This window comes from Dipodomys merriami, unplaced genomic scaffold (genome assembly GCF_024711535.1).
Source record: "Dipodomys merriami isolate MVZ:Mamm:240054 unplaced genomic scaffold, mDipMer1.0.p SCAF_164, whole genome shotgun sequence".
In the NCBI taxonomy this organism is placed as follows: Eukaryota; Metazoa; Chordata; class Mammalia; order Rodentia; family Heteromyidae; genus Dipodomys; species Dipodomys merriami.
This window is the reverse complement of record NW_027202982.1, coordinates 214,414-223,118: the sequence shown is the minus strand read 5'-3', so window position 1 is coordinate 223,118 and position 8,705 is coordinate 214,414. Positions and strand designations below refer to the sequence as shown.

Below are 8,705 nucleotides of genomic sequence, written 5' to 3'. Positions count from 1 at the left end.
GGACAGTGACCAAAATGAACTAAGCAACTCAATAGCAGCGATGGGAGGGAGGGAACAAGTGGAAAGAGGGAACAGCTGATGTTTGCAAAACAAAAGAAATGTAGTTACCAATCAATGTGGAAGAAATAACTGTGTCACAAAGCTCATAGAACTCATAAATGTTATAGAACATGATAGACAATTTGCTCCATGAAAGTTAGAATGTGTTTGTGACTTTAACTGAGCATCACTATCACACAATACTGTGAAATTTGGGAAATTATGTAACCACTTAATCACAATAAAAAAGCAAAACCCTCCAGAAATCATTATAGATGTATACAAATAAATCTTGAATACATTTTGACATCAAAGTCAGGCAATTCACTTTGAAGACTTCATGGAATCCATGAATTGTTACAGTAAGATACTGTTGTTGTTTGGATTGTGAAAATAGTTTGTATGGAAACAAAGAATGCAATGGTATTTTTGAAAATTATGAAACTTAACTGAACCATTATGACTTAGGTGAACAATGTGTACAGCCTTCCAAAACTTCAAAGAGGAAGTGATACATACTTTTCCTTTTGGCAATATCAAATGCAGTTTCTTCCAAGTTGTTCTTAAGACCTGATTTGACATAATGGTTCAACAGAAGGAGATTCAATATGTCTTTGCTATCTCTATTCCCAGCAACAAGATGCAAAGGGGTCAAGAGGCCTTTACTTTGGGAATTGATATCTGCATCATGATGAAGTAAGAAAAAAGCCACTCTAGTATTATTCCACTTATAAGCACTGTGCAGGGTTGTCCAGCCATCTACAGTTATTGCATGAATATCTGCCGCTTGAGCTACCAACTCATGGACAGTGTCTAAGTGTTCACTGTAGGCTTCCTGATGAAGATGGGTATACTCATCGTCATCCCTAGTATTCACATGAGTGGCCTTTTTGGAAAGTAGTCTCCTCACTGTAGTAGGCCAATTATTTTCAGCAGCCCAAAGAAGAAATTTGCATGGATACTTCTCCATTTTTTTCTTGCAATTGATACCATTCCTCATTTTTTTCATCGTGTTCCTCGTCTTCATCAGAATTGCCTAACCAGAGCCTTTGAGTGAAAGTAGGAATGAGGTGTCCATATATTTCCCTAATAGTTCATATTAGTTGAACTGTTCAGAAAAATCTGGTGAATTTTATGCATCTGTTTTTTCAACATGATTTATTTTCCATTTTTCCATTTTTACTATTCGAAATTATTCTAACTGGAGAGTAGGGAATTGATGGAGAGCAGAGGAAAGATGTTCCTCTGTATTCAAAGATACAGTCTGAAAATAAGGAACAGTGGTGTCTCCATGTACAGCTGATTCTAGGAATGAGAAAATATGAAATAATGCTTTCTATATGGAAATGGCAGAGCAGAAAGTGAAATGATGCAACCAAAAATATAAAAGCAAAATAAATTAGGATAATTATGGAGCAATCATAGTATCTATGAGAAACATGAAAGAGAGAGAGGAAGAGAAAGACAGATTTGCAATGACCTAGATAGACACAAATGCATGCCTCCGATCAATTTATAGAGCAAGCAGAATTTTATGTTTTAAAAAAAGATGGAAATAGACTTTGTGTATTTACTTGAAATTGTTAAATAAATTTTTAGCAGCCTCCATAAAAAGACATAGCTTTAATCAAATTGTAGACAAGAATCTAAATCCTTGATAATTCTAGAAATAGATCTGAATGAAGTTAGTTGAATCACACTTTTTGTGTACATTGAAGGAATAGGTCCAGGCTAGGAATGCAACAAGAGAAGGCAGGCCAATTTTATCTGTGACAAAACTTTGTGGAAAATGGCATCGAGGATTACTTACTGTTGATCCACTTGCACTGGAAGCATGATTCTGAACAATTGCTTGCTGATTCTCAGCTATTGATTTGATGATTATAATCTCCAAGAAGAAAAAGTGAGATTTAATTGATAACAAAGGACTACTAACACATTTTGACTTCTCAGTAATTACCTTCAATCATTGAAACCACATGAAGACAAAAGACAGGCCTACTTTTATAGATAAAAACAAGTGTCTTTAAAAAAAACAAGGAATGTAAGTAGTCGTGCAAAGGACTTCTATTTTACTACTGCATTATACATTTTTTCTAATGTTGGGTACCAATAAATAATGGATCTATTAGAAAGCTCTTAAAGCTCTTATGTCCAATAGTGAGTTCTCTTATACTATATCATCATATTTTTTGTTTTGAAAGACCCCAGACCCACTGGGATGCTTTCTTCAATGGGAGGGCACCCCAAGAACCAAGACTCCAAGCCAGCAGCTGCAATAAGCAAGAGGAGTTTATTTGGCATTTGCACAAATGGGCTCTCTGTCAAAGGCAGACAGGAAGCCCTGAGCAGAGGTTACAGGCACTTTTAAAGACAAAAGCCACAGGATTAGCATAATATCCCAGGCTCCCCAGGATTGGATCAGTTTACTACACAGGGAAGTTTAGAACACTCTTTGTAATAAAACAATTGGCGGGGATGATCAAACAGACTTAGTCACTCTGGGAGATAAGGGTTAGGGAGTTTACAGAGTTACAGACTTATGATTGATTAACATTTAGCCTAGTTTGCTGGGCTCACCAGATGGTCCTTATCTTGAGCCCTCTATACCGAGAATTTTTACACAGGAATGCAGAGGAACATACTCTTTGTTCCTTATCTTGGGTCCCATTTGGCCACCTGGGGAATTTACTTGTTAGTTCTTTATTTACAACTACAGAGCTTGTCCCAGGGCCAACATCTAGACTCCAAAACTTTTTATTTATCTCCAGGGAGGGGAAGGGTCAGTGCTAGCACAAGCAAGTTTATGGAAGAAAATCCAGCAGTTAGCAATTTTAAAATGTAACTTTAATTTTTAATCTTTCAGTTTATGGTCTTTAGAAGAAATTTAAATTATTCACTTGAAGTTCTGACAGGACAATTTCATCACTGTATATCCTGCTTCTATACCTTCAGTTTTAAATTACTATCTAAGTATATGCATTAGATAAGTATAGAGGAAAAAGTAGAAGCCACACTGATGGCTCATGTCATTAATCCTAGCTAATCAGAAAGAGGAAGTCTGAGGATTATAGTTTGAAACCAGACCAAACAAACAAACAAAAAAAAGTCCATTAGATTCTGATTTGAAAGAAACCAACAAAATCTAGAACTGGCGTTGTGGTACAAGCAGTAAAATGCTAGCCTTGACAAAACTAAAACAAAAAAATAACAAATCCTTGGACAGTGTCAGGACCTGAGTTCAAGCCCTAGTATTAGCACCAAACAAATGACTTAATTAATTAGCTAATTAATTAAAAATAAATTAAGTGTTCACACGTGGCCACTGGAAAGTGTATTATTTTGTAGTAAGGCAAATTATCATTTGTACTAGTCATTAATATTTTATTTGAACTTTTTTGCACAATAAACCCTGAATTTAACATGCATGTATATGTGTGTACATGTGTGCACATGTGTGTATGTGTATATATGTGCAATGTTGCTTGCCAATCTGGACAGGGTGATGCTGAAAAGACCTAATTGTTTTGCAATGTTTTTATTTATCAGTGTTCTGTCATGTCATTTCAGTTGGACAACCCTTCTGTACATTTTATTTGTCAAATAATACCATCATCAGAATCAAAGCATTTACAATATTAAGTTAGATAAGAGACCACTTTCAGCTCTTATTATATTTTGGATGAGAATATTCACACATATGTAGGTAGTTATTGCTGTAAGATGACTGTCAGTACAAAATATGTAGTTGACCTCTGAAATTGTTTATACTTTTAAGATACACTCATGGATTAAGTTTGACCAACTGGACCAAAGACCTATTACTCTCTGGTTATTCCCATGAAACACAAGCTGGATAAACTCTTTCTGGCTTCCAGTTGAAAATAACGTTCTTTGTAAGATCATATCTATTCACACTAAGAGGTCATCAACCCCATATTTACTAAGTCTGAATATCCCATCATAATGACTGAAAATCGGTATTGTTGATATGCTTGTTAGATATTCCTTTCAAAAACAAACAAAAAGCATGAGTCATCCCCAGATAGTGGATGTATTTGAAGTTGTTTTGTACATGCAAAGGGAACTTCACTAATGGCTCTTTTGTGGGAATAACTATTGCATGTTAAGAAATAAGGCTTTTCAACTATCTTTTCCAATATAAATAACATCCCAGAGGGAGTCTGGCAATTTCTGATAACCCTTTAAATATTTTAGTATTATTTCAGTTCATTGAGTATAGAGCTAAAGACAGTTCTGATATAAATATTCTTAAGATCTGAAAATCTAAGTGGATATATAGGTTTTTTTATGCATCATTTTATGAAAATCCAGTTTTTATGAAACTAAATGAAATAGAATAAAAGAATTTAAGTGAATTTGGTAAGTTAATTAATTATTAGTTTAACTTTGTTTTCTATTAACACAGTCCTTTGAATGTAGATGATGCAGTTAAATTATTTCCTTTGTGTCTCTGTACTTCAGTTATTTTTCGAATCTTTGTAGTTAGGAAAGTGAATTTGTAATATAAATAAAGGTCTTTTAAAATGATTAGGATTAATCTTGTGCTTTGTGTCCTACTCCCAAGAAAACGATTTATTTTCAAGTATTAATAGTTTACTATTGAATCTTCAGTATCATAGGAAATTTTTTTAAATGTAGTAGTATTGATGACTTTTTAAACCAATTGTATTCACAAGTTGGTGTGTCTTTAATTCATTCTTATATCTTGGTGTCTATGATTTTTAACCTCGCGTTCTTAACATTAATGGTAGTTCAGACTGCATTTTGGGGTATATAAAAGGTTAAATATTTATCGGGGATCAAAGTTGATTTTTTTAACTTTCTTTTTTTTTGTGTCTGTGTGTCCAGTCGTGGGGCCTGAACTCTGGGCCTGGGCGCTGACCCTCAGCTCTTCAGCTCAAGGCTAGTGTTCTACCACTTGAGCCACAGCACCACATCCGGCTTTTTTCTTTTTTCTTATGTGGTGCTGAGGAATTAAACCCAGGGCCTCATGCATGCAAGTCAAGCGCTCTACCACTGAGCCACCTTCCCAGCCCCTCAAAGGGGGTTTTTATATCAGTCTTGCTTTAATAACATTTTAAAGTTGTACAGAATGTTGGGTATAAAAAGCAATCAAAATACTTCTAATGGTAAACAAGCTAGGTGAGCTACAATGTGGAAATGTTTAGTCCATAAGACATGCAGTCTGTTTCCATCAAGAATTGGGCAGAACATTTCTTTCAGTAAGACTGTGTTAAACAGAGATAGGGTCCACTAGGCAATGCAGTGTTGAGTCATGGGACAGAATATTTCTACTATTTTGAGCTAGAAATAAAAAATGTTACACTTTAGCAGTTCCTTTCACCAGGGAGGTATAAATTGAATATGAACTTAGAGTTTTCATATTATAGCTACCCATTTTCTAAAAAATAAGGTTAAAGATAAAGTCAAAATATTATTAGAGTGTACACAGTAATTCTGGGAAATTTTCTGAGAATTAGTAGACTAAGTTCTGGTATTTTAGTCATAAAATAGAATGAGGTTATTTGATACAGTGTGAGATGGACCTCAGGCTAACACTTACCATGTGTATAATGTTGTACTAGTAATTCCAACCACAATAACATCATCTGAGAATTAAAAATGCAAGTAGTTCCACTTTATGGGATTATTGTGAGGATAAAGTTACATACCATAGGTAAAATACTTGGAAAAAAAATCAATCAGCATTTGATAATTTCTGAAGTAGGCCCTGAGAGGAGACACTAGCTAGTTCAGCTTCTTTCCAGGCTTTGCCTTTGTTTTAGGGATTTTAGGGGGGAAAAAAAAACTCTAAACAAGGTTAACTCGACCTTGGCTCCAACCAGCCCAGTTCTTGGAATGGAAAGAATGCCTCTAGGTCCCCTCCCCTTTACAACTTAACCCACCTTCATTGTTCTGTTAAATACTGACCGATTAAACAGATGGGTTTTAATCTGGCTCATACTGGTGACTCCACCAATTGGCTACCTGTGTGTGGTCTGGTATGACCATACAATCCTTTGTGTGTGTTACAGTTATAATCCCATTGGTCACCTGCGCGTGACCAGGCACAACCTTGTGAATTTTGCCTTTAAAATCCTAAGTATGTGGACTGCTCGGAGTCACAGTATCAGCTCCAGAGCCTGTGCTGCGGCCCTGGCCGGTCAGTGTAGGAACCTGCTCAATAAAGTTGCTTCTTTAATAACAACTTTGTTGCGGTGGGCTCTGTCACTGCGGATGACTAGGTGGGCTTGCCTGCCTGAGAAGGGGTCTTCTTATTACACTTTCTACTTGTTATTTTATCATGTGATGAATTCTAACATTTTTACTGTGATATTTATATTGTGTCTATTTTGAATATGCAATGTGATGTATTGATATACATTGCATTGCTCAGTTTTCTGACATTATGAGGAAAATACCTGCAAAGAAAATTTCTGGAGAGGAAACTACTATGTTGACTCATGGTTTAAGAGAATGCAGTTTAAGATCAGATGTCTCCATTGTTTTTACTTATATTTTTATTAAATAGTTGTTCAAAAGAATTTCCATTCCACAAATCAGTTTATAAGTACAATGGATCTTTACATAACTTTCCCACACCCTTCCAAATCTTACCCTACTTTCATTTTTTCTACTTTCATACTATTTGCATTGAATATTATGACTTCACTCTCTTCCACCATAACTCTCTTCATTCCTTCCCTTTGACTTTTGCTCACATCTTCCAAGTTATAGATTCCTGGTACTCATTTTGTTGGATTAAAAGTAAAATTTTATAGGAAATTACACGTTTTAAATACTCCTCTGCAAATAGCATGCTTTGGTTAATACTGTTGTGTAATTTTAACCCCTCTGTACAGTATTTTCAAAATAAAAAAAATTCTCAGTTTTATGGTCAATAGATTTTGAAAAGGATGCCATGACTTTATGAAATAAAAATAGAATCTTAAATGGGTTTATTGGCACTATTGCCTCCCTAGATTTAAAAAAAGATCTTAAACTACTACCTCAATCCTCATATAAAAACTTTAAAATGAGAAATTATTTTCAAAATGTGAGATCTAAAATCCTATAAAACATAAATGTAAAAATTAATGATGTTGGATCAGTAAAAGTTTCTAAAAAATGACATGGAAAGCATTAGTAGGTAAAGAAAAGCAAGAATAAACTGGATAACATCAACTGATAACCTTTCATAATTCAAAGGACAACATAAAAAAAGTGAAAACATATCTAAGGGATAGAGGGAACATATTTGTTAATGCTACAATGATAATGCTACGATGATTCTGAGTCAAGTATTTTTATATCTTCTAATTCTATATAACTTTTTTTCCTGAATAGGATATTTCTTTAAAGAGCATATGTAAATAGTAGGAGCATATGAAATAAGCTCCTCTTTATTATCCAAGAATAAATAAAAAGAAAACTCACTAGTAAGACCATAATATAAAAATATGACACAAAATATAGGAATGTAGTTGTGGAGAAATTGATATACTCCATATAGCAAATCAATTTGTATAATTCTGCAATCATTAAAGCAAGCAAGTTTTCAAAATGTCAAAGAGAATTGTATAGTTTCTATCCATTACACTTCTATGTATGGATTAAAGAGAAGTAAAAACAACTTGTTTGCCCTTGAATACTATGTTTGAGACCCTGGAAATAATCCCCAAAAACAAATTTTGAAAAGACACACTATAGAGAATGTATGTTGGACAAATTCCCGTAACTGAATTTTATAACTATTTTAATGTCTGTTCTAAAATTACAGCATTTCTATTTGAAGAAATGCAAGTTTGTGAAAATTAAGCTTGGAAAACCTATGATTATACGATTCACTTCCAAAGCACTAAAATGTATACAATAAAAGGAGATAATATATTGCGAGTGAATTATTGTCAGTAAAAAAACTATTGTTAAAAATAGTTCACACAAAATGCAGGATACCTAAAAATATGTTGTTGGTGGTGGTTTAAAAACTTCGTAAACTGCAAAGATATGATTTCTGTTCATTTTAAGTTTTTTTGTCTGTTTATTTTGAGTTTATTCAGAGATAACTCAATCACAAAGTGTATGTGATAACTGGAATACCTAGGAATCATGCATCACTTATAAATAATTGATAACATTTTCTGGAAAAACTTTTGGCAAATGACAGAAGACACAAATCTATGCAACTGCATTTTATGAAAGCCATATAGTACTCGGTCAATCCAATTGTTTTTCTCTACTATGCTAGGGAAAAAAGTATTCTCAAGATAAGAGCCAATAGCAGTGAAAAGAAACAAAATACACAATAGTCTTGATTTATTTGTGAAAATAACAATTGAAATAAAACAATTCTACTTAAGGGACTCCAATATTTGTATCTATGAAGATGTTCCTGAATACCAACATCCATTGAATTTTTGGAATTTTTAATTTTTATGAACATATGAAAACTAGAATAAGAAAAGAAATATAGTCTTAGAGCAAACCAGCCTTGGAATAATGTTCTCAATTGTTTTGAGATTACGTAAGAATTGATACTCTTTTCCTTTGGAAACATTTAAAAATGTTTATCATTTATTATAATACAAATACAAAGCAAGAGTAATTTTATGTAATCATTACACATATCATTCTATTACTAT

At 33.6% G+C, this 8,705-nt stretch overlaps 1 pseudogene; it reads right to left on the bottom strand.

The window, feature by feature from the left end:
- Positions 1-496: 496 nt before the first annotated feature.
- On the bottom strand, positions 497-1,216 carry LOC138828790 (ankyrin repeat domain-containing protein 49 pseudogene; annotated as a pseudogene).
- Between the last annotated feature and the right edge of the window lie 7,489 nt (positions 1,217-8,705).